Source organism: Ranitomeya imitator, chromosome 5 (genome assembly GCF_032444005.1).
Source record: "Ranitomeya imitator isolate aRanImi1 chromosome 5, aRanImi1.pri, whole genome shotgun sequence".
NCBI lineage: Eukaryota > Metazoa > Chordata > Amphibia > Anura > Dendrobatidae > Ranitomeya > Ranitomeya imitator.
This window is the reverse complement of record NC_091286.1, coordinates 319,367,668-319,386,696: the sequence shown is the minus strand read 5'-3', so window position 1 is coordinate 319,386,696 and position 19,029 is coordinate 319,367,668. Positions and strand designations below refer to the sequence as shown.

At 43.6% G+C, this 19,029-nt stretch overlaps 1 protein-coding gene across 1 annotated transcript in view; it reads right to left on the bottom strand.

The window, feature by feature from the left end:
- Window positions 1-19,029, bottom strand: part of MMS22L (MMS22 like, DNA repair protein) — a 196,258-nt gene that overhangs the window by 79,806 nt on the left and 97,423 nt on the right. The gene's annotated exons all lie outside the window — the stretch shown is intronic.

Below are 19,029 nucleotides of genomic sequence, written 5' to 3'. Positions count from 1 at the left end.
ACAGGGCCTGTAGTTCCCCCAATCTTTTTGCCGACGTGATTGCAACTAAAAATGCGGTTTTGAGAGAGAGTTTATCCACTTCTATATCCCCCGATACATCCCACACCGGTTTACATAGGAAATTCAGAACCAAGTTCAGATCCCACGGCGGGACAGAACGTCTAATCAGTGGTTTTAGTCTCTGGACGGCTTTAGAGAAACGGCTAATCCAGGGATGAGCAGAAAGGGAAGAGTCAAAGAATACACTTAGGGCCGCTATCTGGACCCTCAATGTGCTTGGTCTAAGACCTTTTTGAAACCCTGACTGCAAAAAAATCAAGAATTTTGGGGATATTTGGGTGGTCAGTATCAACTGTCGTCTCTCCGCAAAACCCACAGAATCTCTTCCATATTTTCAAATAAATAGCCGATGTTACCGGCTTCCTGCTCGCTTGAAGGGTAGAAATGACATCATCCGAGAGTCCTTTTGCTCTCAAGACCTTCCGTTCAGGATCCAGGCCGCCAGCTGAAGTGCTCCTGGATTCTGGTGTAGAACTGGTCCTTGTAGAAGAAGATCCTCTCTCTCCGGCAACAGGAGGGGTTCTTCTACTGATAGTTTTCTCAACAATGGGAACCAACTGCGTTTTGGCCAGTGAGGAGCTATGAGAATGACCTTGGCCTCGTCCTCGCAGATTTTCCCGAGTGTCCTCGGAATCATCGCTAGAGGAGGAAATGCATACAGGAGACCGTGATTCCAGGGTTGTGAGAAAGCATCGATCACGGCTGGAGTCTCCCAAGGGTTTAGGGAGTAGAAGGTCCTGAGCTTTGCGTTTCCCTTTGAAGCGAATAGGTCCACCGTCGGCATTCCCCAATGATGACACAGGTCTTTGAACACCTCGTTGTTCAGTTCCCACTCCGTGGGGGGATACGCTTTTCCTGCTGAGGAAATCTGCCAACTGGTTCTTGGAGCCCTCCAGGTGAATTGCCGTGATTGACAGAACCGACCTTTCTGCCCACTTGAATATCCATTCCGCCAGTTCTTGTAATGCCGGATGTCTTGGACCCCCTTAATGTCGCAGGAATGCTACCGTTGTCGTGTTGTCTGAAAAGACCTTCACGTGTTTGTTCTGTAGCAGATGTTGTGCTGCTGTCAGGACCTCCCAAACCGCTTGTAGTTCCCTGTGGTTTGATGACTGGTTGCTGTCTGCCTCTTTCCAGCGACCTTGAAAATATCTTCCCAGTACATGACCTCCCTAACCGAGCTGACTGGCGTCTGTTGTAACTGAAACGCTTGGTGTTTGAAGCCATTGTACCCCCAGTCGGAGGTTCCTGGGAAGAGTCCACCAACCCAGAGATCTTTTGATCTGCGGAGTAAGGTTCAGAGTTCGGTTCAGCGAGTTTTGTCTTCTGTTCCAGCTTCTCAGGACTCCCCTCTGAAGCTGTCGAGAATGAAACTGGCTCCATCTTACGCAGGGAATACACGCCGTCATCAGACCTAGTATCTTCATCCCGTCTCTGATCGTATTCCGACCTCGAGAAAAGTGACGGATCTTCTGTAATATGCCCTTCAGCCTGTCCTCCGGAAGGAAGGAAATTCTTGTTTGTGAATCGAGCATGACTCCCAAGAACTTTATTTTGGGTTTTGGGATTAGGTCTGATTTTTGCCAATTTACAATCCATCCTAGATTCTCTAGAGTTGAGATGAGGGACCGACAGTTGATCCTGAGTTGGACTTCTGAGTCTGCTGCTATTAGGAAGTCGTCCAAATAGGAGACCACCATTATATCCTGATTCCTCAGGAAAGCAACTACTTCTACCATAAGTTTTGTAAAAACTCTGGGAGCGGAGGCCAGGCCGAAGGGGAGACAGCGGAATTGGAAATGGAAGATCTTTCCTTCCAAGACTACCGCGAACCGCAGGAACCTCTGATGGTTTAGATAGATGGGAACATGGTAATATGCACTCTTTAAGTCTAGAGTGCACATGACCATGCCTTTTCCCAACAGGGGAATGGTGGACCGAATCGACTCCATCTTGAACCTTTTGTAAATGACCCAATTGTTCAGATGTTTTAAATTTATAATGGTTCTCGATTCTCCCGATGGTTTTGTTACCGAGAAGAGATTGGAGTAATGACCCCTGCCCTCTTCCTGAGGGGGTACTGGGACAATGGCCGCCATTTTTAGAAGGTCCTGAATATCTGACCACATGGGGGATGACAGTTTTAGATGGGAGCTGGATACCAGGAATCTTTTGGGAGGAAGAGATGTGAATTCTATTTTGTATCCCTGGGATACTATCTGTAAGACCCATGGACTTGATGTGATCTCCCTCCAACCTTCCAGAAAACCTGTCAGACGACCCCCCACTCTGATGGCGTCATTTTCTGCGGTAACTGGAACCCTGTCCAGAGTAGCTTGTTTCTTCATTTTTAGGCCTGTTATCCCCCCTTTTTGGTAGCTCCATCTACCCTGCTTTCCCTTACCCCTATAATCGGGTTTTTGATTATAGCGGGGCCTCCGAAAGGGCTGGAATTTTTTAGGTTTCTCTTCCGGAAAACCTTTCTTAACATCTGCAGCTTTCTCTAAAATATCGTCGAGGACTGGTCCGAAGACCTTGCCCCCGGAAAAGGGTATAGCACACAATTTATTCTTAGAATGCATGTCCCCTGACCAGCTCTTAAGCCAGATGGCTCTACGGGCTGCATTCGATAGCGACTGGCCCCTAGCTGCGAACCTAACCGATTCTGCAGATGCGTCTGCCAAGAAGGTAGTTGCTAGTTTTAGCAAGGGTAGGGATTTTAGAATATTATCTCTGGACGTTTTAGCTATCAATTGATCTTTAAGATCATCTAGCCAAAGGTCCATGGAGCGGGCTACTGATGTCGCTGCAATATTAGCCCCAATAATTGCCGAGGAACTTTCCCAGGCCCTTTATAGAAGGCCATCTGCTTTTCTGTCCATGGGTCCTTTCAAGTTGGACGAACCTTCAAACGGAATCGCCGTCCTTTTGGAGACTTTAGCCAAGGGTATGTCAATTTTTGGTACATCAACCCACTCCTTGACTTCCTCTGGGTTAAACGACAAGCGAAGTCTGAAGTCCTTAGGGATAGTCAGTCTCTTCTCGGCTTCCTCCCATTCCTCCAGAATTATAGATCTGATATGGGAGTTAACAGGGAACACTTTGGATGTCTGTGAGCGCAAGCCTCCAAACATTTCGTCCTGAACGGAGCAAGATGGCTGCGGCTCCTCCACCTGCATGGTGTGCCGCACTGCTTCCAACAGTTCTCCAGTGTCCGCAGCAGAGAACAGATATCTTCTCCCTTTCTCCGGGGGATCTCTACTCTCATCTTCCTCCTCTACCTCCGACCCACAGGATGATGAGTCTATGGAAGAGTACTCGACCCTTGGTCTTTTCCTCGGCCTCTCCGAAGGTGAAGGTGAGGGTGAGACTTGAGGGAGTACCAGACTTGAGACTGAAGCCTGAACTTCCTCCCTTATTATGGCTCTCATATTAGACATAAGAGACGCCTGCTCCTCTCCTATGACTTTGCAGGTGCACACTTCACATAGGGGTTTCTGCCAGGAATCCTTTAGCTTAACCGCACAGATAGGACACTTCTTATTCCTACTGGGTTTCTTTACCGATTTCTCAGATAGGGAGGCTGCCTATGGAGAAATATATATATATATATATATATATATATATATATATATATATATATATATATATATATATATATATATATATATATATATATATATATATATATATATATATATATATATATATATATATCTCAAACACTAGTTTTTTTGTTTTTTTTTAGGGCCTCTACTTACTAGTGCTGCTGACTCCTGACCCTCTGCTCTAGCTGCGTCCTCCGTGATGCTCTAGAGATCACTACTGCCCCTGCACATACCTTTTTATTCTGTTCCTCACTTCAAAAAAATGACGCTCCAGCATTCTCCACCGCTCTTTCCTCTGCACTTCCTGTAGCAGAAACGCCGTCCATCCCCCTCAGCCGCAAACCGGAAGTGACATGCGGCCAGAAAGAGAGGAAGGTGCGGCGTTGAACTGGTTCCCCCAGCGGCCGCATGGAGACGCCGACGCCAGCAGAGGCCGCCGCTGAGCCTGCACACACCAGGGGACGGACGGAGGGATCGAGAGCCCCCGCCAGGAGGAAGCGATCCCCAACCCAGGAGCAGCGCTACACTGGTAGGCTGAGGGACCCTTCGGGCGGGTGTCAGCCAACTCAGGAGGAGGGTCTCAGGAGGGAAGGGTGAGGCTGAGCCCCCCCGATCCACATCCCCCCCACACAGAACGGCAGATCCTCTCGTCCGTTCCTATCCCTGATGGGACAGGAAAAACACTGAAGGGTGGTAGGGGGAGGGTCCTTTTAACCTCTCGTGTTCCTGTCCCATCAAGGATAAGAAGGACGTCCTCCAGTGTGCTGTCAGGTGGTGAACTGGAAATATTCATTGCATTCCACGCCTATGGGAGTGGAATGTAGTGAATATTCATTGCCTTAAGTGACCGGCACACTCGAATGCCGGGCAGCTGCAGGTAGCCGGCTGCTGGGGATAACACTGTGCTTGCTATTAAAGAGAAATGAATATTCACTACTTTCTACGCCCATGGGCATGGAATGCAGTGAATATTCATTTTTCTTTAGCAGCGGGCATTGTAGTTCGCAGTAGTAGTGGCTTCTGCCCCTTGTGACCCGCTGCTCCACAGCTGACGCTTCCCCACCTCAGCCACATTAGGGACATACGGACTATAAGACACACGCCCCGCCCATTTCCCACCACATTTTTGGAGGGAAAAAAAAGAGCATCTTCTAGTCCGAAAAATACGGTATTTACAGAAACTCAAATTACAGAAATAATGCACACAGTGCCAGTAATAGTACAAATGAAGGTTCTGTGAAGTCCTGGGAGAAAATATTAAATTTGAAAGATACTAAGTTGTCTGTTCTATAATGAGTACTCTGACTTTGAAGGGCTTATCAAGCAAAGAAATTTTTTTGAAAACCACTGTTGAATTATACCAAAAGGGTTACACTTATCTTAGCGATCCACCATTACTTCAGTCACCCTGACAATCTATGTACTTTGTACTGGTACAGTAATGTGAAAGGCCGGTCTAAAGAAATATAGGTTTTTAGAGCATGATTAACACCGTGAATATTGGTAATTAACAAGTTTATCAAGGGAAGTGGATTCTAGAGAACTGGTGCAGCACAAGAAAAGTCTAAAAGACTGGAATGGGAGGTTTGCATTATGGAGGATATTAATCTCGACTCATTATATTGGAGAAGATGGGAAGAAAGGTAGACAGAGATGAGTGAAGAGATGAAGGGTGGTGCAGAACTGTGGAGTTTTGAGTCTGAGTGATAACTATTTTGTACTCTATAATAGATGGGCAACCTGTGTAATGATTGACACAAGGTGGAGGCATCTGTGTAGAAGCTGGACAGAAAGAGGACCCTGACTGCTGAATTCAGGATAGATTAGGAAGCGGGAGACCGATTAGCAGAGAGTTGCAGTAGACCAGTTAAGAATAAATCAAAGCAACCGTAAGAGTTTTTGCAGTTTTAAAGGTACCGTCACACTAGACGATATCGCTAGCGATCCGTGACGTTGCAGCGTCCTCGCTAGCGATATCGTCCAGTGTGACAGGCAGCAGCGATCAGGCCCCTGCTGTGCTGTCGCTGGTCGGGGAAGAAAGTCCAGAACTTTATTTGGTCGCTGGACTCCCCGCAGACATCGCTGAATCGGCGTGTGTGACACCGATTCAGCGATGTCTTCACTGGTAACCAGGATAAACATCGGGTAACTAAGCGCAGGGCCGCGCTTAGTAACCCGATGTTTACCCTGGTTACCATCCTAAAAGTAAAAGAAAAACAAACAGTACATACTTGCCTACATCCGTCTGTCCTCCAGCGCTGTGCTCTGCACTCCTCCTGTACTGGCTGTGAGCGTCGGTCAGCCGGAAAGCAGAGCGGTGACGTCACCGCTCTGCTTTCCGGCCGCTGTGCTCACACAGACAGTACAGGAGGAGTGCAGAGCACAGCGCCGGGGACAGACGGCTGTAGGTAAGTATGTAGTGTTTGGTTTTTTTCACTTTTAGGATGGTAACCAGGGTAAACATCGGGTTACTAAGCGCGGCCCTGCGCTTAGTTACCCGATGTTTACCCTGGTTACCGGCATTGTTGGTCGCTGGAGAGCGGTCTGTGTGACAGCTCTCCAGCGACCAAACAGCGACGCTGCAGCGATCCGGATCGTTGTCAGTATCGCTGCAGCGTCGCTAAGTGTGATGGTACCTTAAGAGGCAGAAAAGGGCAGATTCTGGAGATGTTTCTAAGGCACTGGTGACATGAGAAAACAAGTAGAAATAGGGAGAAGTAAAGATCTAAGTCAAATATAATTCCGAGACAACAGAGCACGGCTTCAGAGTTATGTTAGAACCACACGTAGAAATAAAAATGCCAGGTTTAAGTGGGTTAGTAGAGGGAGGAAACATGAGAAATTTAGTTTTGGAAAGATTCCGTTTAAGATAGAGGGAGGATATGAAGTTCGAGACAGCAGACAATCACTGGTATTTTGTAGTAATGTCAGAAGAATTGTATAATTGGTTGTCATCAATACAGAGAGCATACTAAAAAAACAAATCTGTTAATGGTTCACCCAATAGTTGCAGCGTATAGAGAAAAGAGGAGCGGACCCAAGACTGAACCCTAAATAACTCCAACATTAATGGGAAAGCAGAAGAGCCAGCAAACGATACATTGAAGGCATGGTCAGAGGTGTAGGAGAACCAAGAGAGCGATTTCCTTTACACAGAGAAGCATAGTGGGAGGGAGCTGGTGATCCACAGTGAAGTTTGGTATGCTCTATTCATTCCTATACACTTGATGCAGTTTGTCTATGCCTCTGATGGATCCAATATTAGAAAAAGTATTTTTTTTTCTTTTTCAAGTCAATTCTACTTTTGACAGTGTCACATGCCACATTTATACTGTTTAACAAGGCCGCAGATTAATGTCACCAGGCAGATGTCGATCAGTCATTCTATGGTCAGAAGAGCACTATAAGTCACCTAGAGAGAAGGTATTTTGGAAACCACCATGAATGCGAAGAACCCTACAAAAAGACAAGTGTGCGCACAGGCATACTATTTCCCCAAAGATATGGGAAACAGAGCAGGATACGCTTCTTGCAATCAGCAAGGAGCAAAAGCAATGGGTTATAGGTGTCCTAATTCTTTTAATATTTGCCAGATCCCGCTTTGTGTGATGATAACAATGCTACAGGAACACAGAAAATTGTTTAATTAAGCTTTAATTGTTTTGTGAAGCTTGCATTAATCACAGAGTTTAAGTACCAGGCTTGGAATTATAATAATTCTGTAAAACAAATTTAAACTAGCTAAGTAGGTCAGCGCTGCGAACATGCAACATGGGACCTCTGGGAATTCATCTCTTAATGGCTATTTATGTGCAAATGAGCACCCTCTAACCCTCCAAAATCCTGCGTAGCTGAAGGGCATTTCACTTAGCCAGGAGCACTGCTTAACACATAAAGACATAAACTAAAGCGCTTTATTGGGAATATGGTATATTTTCTAACTTCTTCCTCTTTTCAGAGATACACCTTCTACTTTTATAGTAAAACAGATCACAAGTTAGCGATATGTTAGCCAAAACTGAAATTATCCGGAACAGGAGGAAAAGGTCTAGCTCAAACTGACAAGCTGGTAGTTGCTGCCAGAGCCATTAGCAACTTCTGGGATGGCTTAAGGGGTGTAAAGCTCCATTTAGGCCAAAATCAGATACCATACCACTGCTTTGGATGGGAGTCATCAATCCACTGCCAAGTCAGGTTGGTAGCAGAGACATAGAAGGAAACAAAAACAAAAAAGGCGCTCATGGCGATAATACGTCACAAAATGGAGTAAATATGTAGAGATGGTAGTGAAGGCGCACCTGTAGGCACACACACTATTGGACAAATGCAGCCAGTGCCCAGGTTCTTCCACACTCCGCCAAAGGAGCAAAGATTAACAATGTTCTATGATGGAGGTCTGCAGATTTATCCTTCAGATAGAGGCACAAATGGATCCCAGATGGAAGAGAAGAATAGGCAGAACAATGAGTGATTGTCTTTAATAAATAAATAGAAAATGTCCCCAACAACAGAGTTTCAACACTCAGTCAACTTTTTCAAGTATATGGAGATATATTTATATTCAGTGCCAAAAACAGGGTCAGGCACCATCACTACAGTGCAGGGAAACCAGTTCCAAATAAAATCTTTGATAAATGTTCTTGTTTTGTGCTGAAAGAAACCCTTTAAGTGCCAAGAAGTGCATCAGGTCCTCTCAGGATGAACCATCCTAAGCCAGAGTCTATATGGGCATGTAGTTCATAGAAAGTTGAATAAAATGATATCTTGATATCTGCTTAATATGTAAATGAGCTATTAAGATCTATGGGGCGGACACAGATCTCCCTGAGAATCTGCTTCCAGAGCTTGTCATAAAATGAGAGGGGGAGTTACCAGTGTGAGACATGTAGATCCGGAGAGCAGGCAGTCAGTCATTACTTTGTGACCATCTAGACTGCTTAGCAGGGATGATACAGATTCCCTTTAATATTCAGATCTCCAGCACAACTGTATCATACGATTCTAGTCCTGCACGTTGTGTGTCAGTGGCAAGCTGCTCAGACACACTTGTGTGACACGTAACGGCATGGCCAGACTGTGCAGCCGGCTGCGATTGTTCACTTGTCGTACAATGTTATTTTGCAATCATGCAGCCATTGCCCTGCCGCAGGTGGTCGGAATCTTCAGCATTAGTCACATCGATGGCTGTACCCCAAAAGAAATCTGCTGCATTGTGTAGCATAAGTCACGACAGAAAATACAGAGCTTGGCGCTTCAAACCTAAGCCAGGCGGTCCACTTTTGGTCATGTTTTCTCAATGAAGTAGATGTGGGTATAGGCAAATATGGTCTAAGAATCATACATAAACACAGTCTTATGACATACTTTTGATTTGGGAATACAAATGTACCAGAATTTGCAGTCCCAAAGTAACAAATAATGGAAAATGTTGACTTTTATATCCAGCTACACAACTATTTCTGGAAAGTTTACTTTTTATGGCTAAAGAAAAACTCTGCGAGGACACCTGTAATTCTGAGGTCCGATGCCTTTTGCAGATCTTTTAGAAAATATCAACATAAAGGGGCACATTTACTAAACATATTATTAGACCGTGTAAACAGTACGTATCAGTGGTTCTTCACACAAACTACAGACGCTCTTGGAATACACCACCCATTAGTTGGCTTACTTTGTGCTACAAATTCATAACAATATGTTGGTGCACAGAACTGGATATGACACCATAAACCTTACTGTGAAGCCATACTTTGGTGTAGTATACCTCCACAGTGTGCCAGGAGCAACAATCCAGGAAAGACCACCACAGATCTAATGTGTATTGGACAGTTGTCACAATCTCCTCCAAGCTGCTTAGCATTCATGTATTAAAAGCAGCCATACACTTGATATGGCTTTCGGCTGAACACTCAGTCAATGGCAATTCCTCCTGTCCCCAAATACACGTATGCTCAGCACCAGGGCCAATTCTAGCTTTCTGCTGTCCGACGTGAACATTGAAATGGCACCCATTCCCCATCATCCAAACAAAAAACAAAAAGATGAATTGAATAGTACATGATGGGATGTTTTTCTGATGATGTACTGCTCCAGTGCCTCGCTTCATCCAACCTCATGATACCATAACTGGTGAACAGTGATGGCATCAATCTGGTGCCGGCAGAATCCAGGAGACGGCAGACGAGCATCATTGGTTGTGAAACAGCCCGAGATCGACTGGATAGAGCTCCTATTCATCAGGGTGGATTGATTTAAATCACGCCGATTTAAATCATGATTTAAATCACGATTTAAATCAAAAGATTTTTTTCTATTTAAATCGGATCGATTTAAATCATGATTTTAATCATGATTTAAATCACTGATTTAAATCAAAAGGTTTTTTTTTAATATAAATCACGATTAAAATGAGAAGTGAGAGCAGTGCGCATGTGCGCCCATAGTTACACGGACGAAACTAGGGGCAACGATCTAACGCCAGGGTGAGGGGGGGACCCCAAAGTAAGTAAAAATCTTTTTTGTTTTACTATATGGCAATAGGTAGGTGTTTAAAAGCAGCATGTCTTAATTGTATAAACTATTAATAGCCTCCACATTTTGTTCATACTGCCCCTTTAATTCCACACTTCTAGCTTGGTTTCACTTTTGGTTTAGTTTCTTTTTCCATTCAGTTGACATGCCCAAACTTGTTGGATAGTCAGCAGTACTTGGCTGTAGTAACAATCAAACTTCATAAGTGATCTGTGTGAGCCATGGCAGGTCGTAAGAGAGACCCTATTTGGGTTCATTTTGTTGAGATGCCAGCAGCAGATCTTGGAAAGAAAGGTGCAAGAGCAAAGTGCAAATACTGTCAAAAGGATATCCAAGGACTTGTTTGCCGTTTGAAATCACATTATGAAAACTGCAACCAGAAGGGAAATGAAGATGTTGATAGTGATACAACTAATGTCAATGAACCCCCACAGCTTCTTATGCACCAGGAGCCTAGTACTAGTAAGTCTGGCAATTACAACCTATTTTTTTAACAGACATTTTACTGGGATGGTTAAAGTCTATGAAAAGAGAAATTTCTAGCACTAGTAGTTCTGGAGTATAGAATTTAAATTTATGTTAAGGCAATATTTCACAGAAAATTAACGCTAAAGGACATGTGCACCTTTATTTTTTTAAGGTGCACATGTCCTCCCCCCCCGCAGCGCTCTTACCTCCGATCCCCGCAGCGCTGAGATCCGTGGCTTCGTTTTGACCGTCCGCCTCCCGTCCTCCGGTTGCGGCCTACTCGCAGTGATCCAGCGGCGTGACGTCAGCGGGCCGCACGCTCCAATGAAATGAATGGAGGCGCGCTCGCGGACGGGCAGAACGAAGCCACGGATCCCCGCAGCGCTGACATCGGAGGTAAGAGAGCTGCGGGGGGAGGACATGTGCACACTGCACCTTAAAAAATAAAGGTGCACATGTCCTTTAAGTAAAAATAAAGTGTGTATACGCTTATTTTTTTTTTTATTGTAGGCTGCAATTCACTTTTGAAGTCTGCCAAATTGACCATTTTTTAAAAAAATATTAGTTACCAGTATTACAGCAACTTCACCGGAAAACTTGAGTAGCATAACTTTTGAGACAGCCCTTATAGGACGAGGACCATTACATTGTTCAAAAAGTTTGTTTCAAAATATTTTCGTTATATTTCTTCAAATACGCAGTCGATTTATATTTTTAATTTCTGTGCTTTCAGGGTCAAATATGGCTTGTGCTGCACGTGACAATCAATATCTGGGTACAACTTCAACAAAGCAGCCAAAAAAAAAACTTTGCGTGCAAAGTGTAGAAAAATTCATCTTAAAGACTACGACGAGCCAGAAAGAACATTTTGATGAATTAATTGCTAAATTCATATTTGCAACCAATTCTTCTTTCCGACTAGTTGAGCACCCATTGTTTGTACAAATGATCGAAGGAATTAGACCAGGCTACAAACCACCAAGTAGATTTGATATCTCAGGAAAACATCTTCAGGCTGTATACGACATAGAAAGAGCGGCTTGTACAAAATATTTGAAAGACAAGGTTGTTAACATGAGCTTGGATGGTTGGAGCAACATCCACAACGACCCCATAATTTGCACTTGTGTCACAACAGAAGATGGTGAAACTTACCTTACAGACACAATCGACACATCTGGAAATTCACATACTGCTGAATATTTACTTGAAATTGCTAAGAACTCAATTCACCAATGCCAAGAACAGTTTGGATGTAAAGTAAGGAGCTTAGTTACTGATAACGCAAGCAATGTGGCAAAAATGCGATCGGAACTGGCACATGAGGATGACACAAATCACAAATGTCATTACATACGGTTGTTCTGCCCATTTGTTGCATCTTTTGGCAAAAGACCTGCATATTTCGGGTGTCAAGGAACATGTTGTAGAAATTGTTAAATATTTCCGCAATAATCATTTTGCACATGCAACCTACAAGGAAATAGGAGGACTGAAGTTGGTTCTACCACAAGATGTTAGATGGAATACCTTGGCTGACTGCTTGGAAATGTTTATTAACAACTGGTCAAAATTACTGTCCATTTGCGAAACACATCGGGATAAAATTGATGCTAATATACGAAGCAAAGTATTAAATCTTGGTGTGAAGAGAAATGCCGAGGACCTTTTGGAAAGGTTAAAGCCAATATCGATTGCGTTGGATAAAATGCAGAAAGATACTGCAACCATAGCTGATGCCACAGAAGTTTGGAAAGATTTAGAAGGTTCTCTAGATCGCTTGAACCTCTCAAACAATGTAAAGGTTGCAATACAGCACCGCAAGGACCAAGCATTAAAAGAAGAACACTATTTAGCCAATATCTTGCATCCCATCTACAGAGGGAAAAAATTATCTGAGGCGGAAATCAACTCTGCAATGGAGTGGCTCGCCAATACTAACCATGACATTGTGGCAACTGTGCTGAAATTGAAGTGTGAATCTGCACCATTTCAAAAATACATGTTTGCAGATAACGTCGTTAATGAACTAAAACCACTGGACTGGTGGAAGTCGCAATCACTTGTTCTTCCAGCAAAGATAATAAATCTAGCTACTCAGCTACTGACTGCATCGGCTTCATCCGCAGGAGTAGAGAGATTGTTTTCTTCATTTGGTTTTGTGCACACGACAACAGTCCGAAACCGCTTAGGAACTGCTAAAGCAGGACAACTGGTTTTCCTATTAAAAGTCCTAAATAAACAGTAGGCTTAAAGGACTGATGTATTCACTGAAGATGTTTGCTTACTTCAAACGTTAGAGATAGGCTATTGTTAAAAAGTACTTACTCTCTGTAGTTCAATTCTGAGTGTTTAATAGTGCAAATAAAAATTATTAGGTTTCATAATCAACTGTTTTAATATTTTTATTTGTGTAAAACAATTAGATTTGCAAAAAGACAAAGTTTTGCTTGTGTACAACTTGATTAAAAAATCTGATTTAAATCAAATGATTTAAATCAAAAAAATCTGATTTAAATAAAAAAAAATCTGATTTTTTTGATTTTTTTAAAAAAAATCAAGATTTTTATCCACCCTGCTATTCATATAGATTATTTACGGATTTGTGGTGTTAATTTTTTTTAAAAAGTGCATTAAAAATGTGTTTATTGGAATGCTTTTCTTTAAATGTTATTAAAGTGTACATGACAGCTGATACAGGTTCTCTGATCCACGGGCAGCACTGAATCAGAGGGTAGATGCAGGCTCTCCGCTATATATTTTTAACTCTGAAACGCTCTGGCGCTTCAGAGAAAAGGATACTTTCATAGCAGTCGGGACGAGCCACAAGGGAGACTAGTTTAAAGTATTCTTCCCCACCTGCTGCCAGAGGCTCAAGTCTCTCCCTGTACACACACAAGGAGATACCTGTTACTCAAGGGGAGTTTTGACATGGGCGTTATTACAGACAGAAGATGTTGCGCATGTAAAAAAAATTAGAAGTATGCACTACTCATCTTTTTCTGATCAGACTTGCCTATTAAATCTGAATGGTTTAATAAAAAAAAAAAATACAAAGAAAAACAGATGTCATACAGACATGTTTTTTTTTCAGATCCGTTACAATTATTACCATAGGAAGCTGTACTTTATCTTGTAAAGTGGTCTTTTATTAAAAAAATATATATATATGGATGCCAAAACGTAATAAAAAACGAATAAATGGATGACAAAACACAAACAATTGTTAGCCTTTTTTTTCTGGATGAAAAACAGATCATTTTATATACGCTAGGTTAAAACTGGCCAATAGCTGTTCAATTCTATCCTCATCATGCACATTTCCCTTTGCCCGTAGATTCAAACACAGTGTATCGTGACTTGGTGGATGTGATTTTGAAGTTTGTTAGTTTTTTCCCCTGTTCCCTTTCATCCTTACAACACTTAAGGTACCTTCACACTGAACGATATCGCTAGCGATCCGTGACGTTGCAGCGTCCTGGATAGCGATATCGTTGTGTTTGACACGCAGCAGCGATCAGCATCCTGCTGTGACATCGTTGGTCGGAGCAGAAAGTCCAGAACTTTATTTCGTCGCTGCACCTCCCGCAGACATCGCTGAATCGGCGTGTGTGATGCCGATTCAGCGATGTCTTCACTGGTAACCAGGGTAAACATCGGGTTACTAAGCGCAGGGCCGCGCTTAGTAACCCGATGTTTACCCTGGTTACCAGTGTAAATGTAAAAAAAAAAAAAACACTACATACTTACCTTCCGGTGTCTGTCCCCCGATGCTGTGCTTCTCTGCATTGTGTAAGCGCAGCAGCCGGAAAGCACAGCGGTGACCTCACCGCTGTGCTCTGATTTCCGGCCGGCGCTTAGTGCAGAGAAGCAGAGCGCTGGAGAGGACAGACACCGGAATGTAAGTATGTAGTGTTTTTTTTTTTTTTACGTTTACGCTAGTAACCAGGGTAAACATCGGGTTACTAAGCGCGGCCCTGCGCTTAGTAACCCGATGTTTACCCTGGTTACCCGGGGACTTCGCATAGTTGGTCGCTGGAGAGCTGTCTGTGTGACAGCTCTCCAGCGACCACACAGCGACGCTGCAGCGATCGGGATCGTTGTCTAGATCGCTGCAGCGTCGCTTAATGTGACTGTACCTTTCGTGGGACTTTTAAGGCCCCTTCACATTAAGCGACGCTGCAGCGATACCGACAACGATCCGGATCGCTGCAGCGTCGCTACTTGGTCGCTGGAGAGCTGTCACACAGACCGCTCTCCAGCGACCAACGATGCCGGTAACCAGGGTAAACATCGGGTAACTAAGCGCAGGGCCGCGCTTAGTAACCCGATGTTTACCCTGGTTACCATCCTAAAAGTAAAAAGAACAAACAGTACATACTTACCTACCGCTGTCTGTCCTCCAGCGCTGTGCTCTGCACTCCTCCTGTACTGGCTGTGAGCACAGCGGCCGGAAAGCAGAGCGGTGACGTCACCGCTCTGCTTTCCGGCTGACAGACGCTCACAGCCAGTACAGGAGGAGTGCAGAGCACAGCGCCGGGGACAGACAGCGGTAGGTAAGTATGTAGTGTTTGTTTTTTTTACTTTTAGGATGGTAACCAGGGTAAACATTGGGTTACTAAGCGCGGCCCTGCGCTTAGTTACCCGATATTTACCCTGGTTACCAGCGAAGACATCGCTGAATCGGTGTCATACACGCCGATTCAGCGATGTCAGCGGGAGAGCCAGCGACCAAAGAAAGGTCTGGCCCTCTAGCCCCGACCAGCGATATCACAGCAGGATTCTGATCGCTGCTGCCTGTCAAACTAAACGATATCGCTAGCGAGGACGCCGCAACGTCACGGATCGCTAGCGATATCGTTTAGTGTGAAGGTACCTTTACAGACAGGGAATCTGTTTACACTAGATAAAGGAGTCTGGTGACGACTGTATACGTTTCCAACAACTAATTGTATATAAAGAAAATAAATCAGTCAAACAAAATTACCACATTATTTAGGCTAGAGGGGCTAATTGCCGTCATTGCACAGCGGCATTTTATTAAGAAGGCTTAAACATCCTGAAGCACCCCTCTATCACGAGAAGCTGAAGAGACTGCATCAACGGCTCCTCCGCACCGCCAAGCAGTTAGCAGCCGGCTTTAGACTACTGTCATTATAAAAGCAAGATGACACTGTTCTCTAATCCAGCCAAAGCTGATAAGTACCATCAACCTGTCACTTCCTACACTTCAAAATTCTTCCATCTCAGCTTCAAAGAGTTTTTAGATTTCGATTTCTTTTGCTGGCAGCCTCTCATTCTCCCACGGTGCTCTAATGCAGCATTTGCACACCAGGGTGACTCCCCACCTGAATAGCAGGTCATCCCCTGCTCGCTGAGCTCATCTGTGGCCCATGTGCTAGGCAATTTAGATCCAATCAGCCCTTATTTAGCTCAAGAGTAATGAGCAGCATAGTGACACAGAGTTAAGCCTGACCCTCAGGACACTGCTCATCAAGCAGTAAAACTGTGACAAAATCATTCATCTTCTACCCGCTGGCAAGAAATAATACTCACATTCTCTGTATTACTTTTCAAGATACGAAAAAAAAAAAAAAAGGCTCCTGAATTTTCATGATGTGAGACATTAATTTGCAGAGAGCTGAATTCCCTTAAACCCCCTACCGCTATCTGCTCACCAGGGGAAATAGGCCTTAGGAGACTGAAATGGAATAAAGAAAATTGCTCCAGCTTTCTTTTCATTTTAAATAAGCCTTGCATCTGACATGCAGAAAACACCGGGAATATTCCAAAAGAAATTAGAAATCCTTGTAATATCCAAAAGGAGAATATCGGAGGTTAAACTTTAGAAGAAAAAGTCTGTCATCCAGACTATACGTATTCACACGCCGACCCACATACATGTCCATCATTAATGTTCTTACACAACACATTGATGACTTTGTCACTGTCCGTTCTTACGCAGCCAGGTGACTTTATACTAGAAACCTTTCTTTTTGAGCACACATTTTACAGGTCAGTTGCAGCAGCCAGCAACATAAACTATTCACGTTTTCATTATTGCTGCCATAGCCCAGGGATGTTGTGTATACAATTTTATATTAAAAAAAAAAAAAAAAAAAAAAGGAGAGAAAGGGCAATGGTGCAGAGGGATGACCGGGTGGGCAAGCACTAAAGGAACCATTGCCCCTATCGCCAAAGTCTATAGAGGTGCAAATTCCTTACCACCCCCGAGGGAGCAGGCATTACTGTCAAAGTGATCGGCGAGTGCCTGCTCAACATAGCTTGTTATCTCGGTTGCTGCCTATGCAGAGTAGCATTTTGCGACAAACTGCATAAGCAGCAGCTGACACGATAGTAATGAGCGAGCTGCTCATCTTCTAAGAATTGCTTTTACATTTACACAATTTCTACTTCTAACTAGGATAGGAACTGGTTTAGGATTAGGCTTTGTGCTAGGGTAATAAAATTGTTACATTAAAAATTGTACTAAAAAAAATAATCTAAAAAGATAACTTCTTACTTTTAAAATGTTATGTCCAACTTCATCAAAAAGCAGAACACAACTAGGTCAAAGTGCAAAGTATAATTGCATTAGCATTTTCTGTTACAATGTATGTGTCTGTGGAAGAAGCTGCTCAATACTAGAGTGGTGAAATCGTCTGAGGCTATGTGCACACGTTCAGGATTTCTCGCAGAAAATTCCTGAGAAAAAACGGCCATTTTCTGCATGAAATCCGCATGCGTTTTTGCCGCGATTCTGCCGCGGTTTCTTCCGGACACTTCCCAATGCATTTTGTAGTGGGAAATCCGCAAAAAACCCGCAAAATTAATGAACATGCTGCGGTTGTGCACAAAACATGCGGAATTCATTCTAAATGATAGGATGCTTATTGTATGCGTTTTTTTGCGGTTTTATCGGGAAAAACCGCAACGTGTGCACACAGCCTTATGGCTAACCACTAATCTCACCTAGAGTCGCTAAAGAAACGGCATTCATTATTGGATGTCAGGTTCTTTATATTCCCCTTCCTCTGTGATCTGCATGGTGATGTCTTGAAATAAGGTTGGCTTGTTTTTTTTTTTATTCATTTTTTATATTAGATTTTTGCGGTCCTCTTTTTTTCCCCCTAGCCCCGCAGTTTTGTTTTTTTCAGAACTCTACAAGGGACATTTATGCCATGATTTGTCATTTCCAGGGCTGAGGAGTCATTGTCCCTTTTTCATCAAGTCGAAGTCGGTATAAAATGGTCCGACTCCTAAAATATATAACAATTGGGTACAATAGTACAATGCAGATGTGCTGTAAATATTTTCATGAGAATTTGGGAAAGTTATGAAATGTCCTATAAATGTCTGTTTTGCTCCTGATGTAAGGACCACGGCTTTTAGTGGAGATGAATCTGTGCTGCACTTTATGTCCATGCTCAGTAGTGAGGCAGTGCTGTGGAAATGAATCTGTGCTGCACTTTATGTCCATGCTCAGTAGTGACCAGTGCTGTGGAGATGAATCTGTGCTGCACTTTATGTCCATGCTCAGTAGTGACCAGTGCTGTGGAGATGAATCTGTGCTGCACTTTATGTCCATGCTCAGTAGTGAGGCAGTGCTGTGGAGATGAATCTGTGCTGCACTTTATGTCCATGCTCAGTAGTGACCAGTGCTGTGGAGATGAATCTGTGCTGCACTTTATGTCCATGCTCAGTAGTGACCAGTGCTGTGGAGATGAATCTGTGCTGCACTTTATGTCCATGCTCAGTAGTGACCAGTGCTGTGGAGTTGGAGTCAAGGAAATTGAGGGGTCAGAGTCAGAGAAATTAAAGGGTCAGAGAGGCTTGACTTATCGGCTCCACAGCCAGGGTCATTTCTATCTCACAATGTTCTATATCCTCTTTAATCCTGATCTAACCTGGAAGTTTAACACATGTTTAACTATTCTCTTCATTTTTCCCACTAAACACTGAAATGTGAAAACAAAGAACAAGAGAAAAAGAACCAGCTGTGAAGCGCTTATAATAGTGCTCCATATTTTGCAGCTATTGGACATCCTCAAAACATGGGAGGATTCCACGTGTATGTCAGTCAATCCCCCAATGTTTTGTGGTTGTCTAACAGTCGCAAAACATGTGGGCGCAGGGACTCGAACTTGTCAGTCAAGCACCCGCGATGTTCTGTGTATACTTGAGCACCCTAGACAAATTCTAGTAACTAGCACTCAGTCATTACTAATAATGTGAAAGCTATTCACACCCTGCTCATAGGTGAAGCCACAGTGGCTCAGTGGTTAATGCTGTTGCTTTGCAGCACTGAGGTTAAATTCCACCAAGGTCCACATCTGCAAGGAGTTTAGTATGTTCTCCTAGT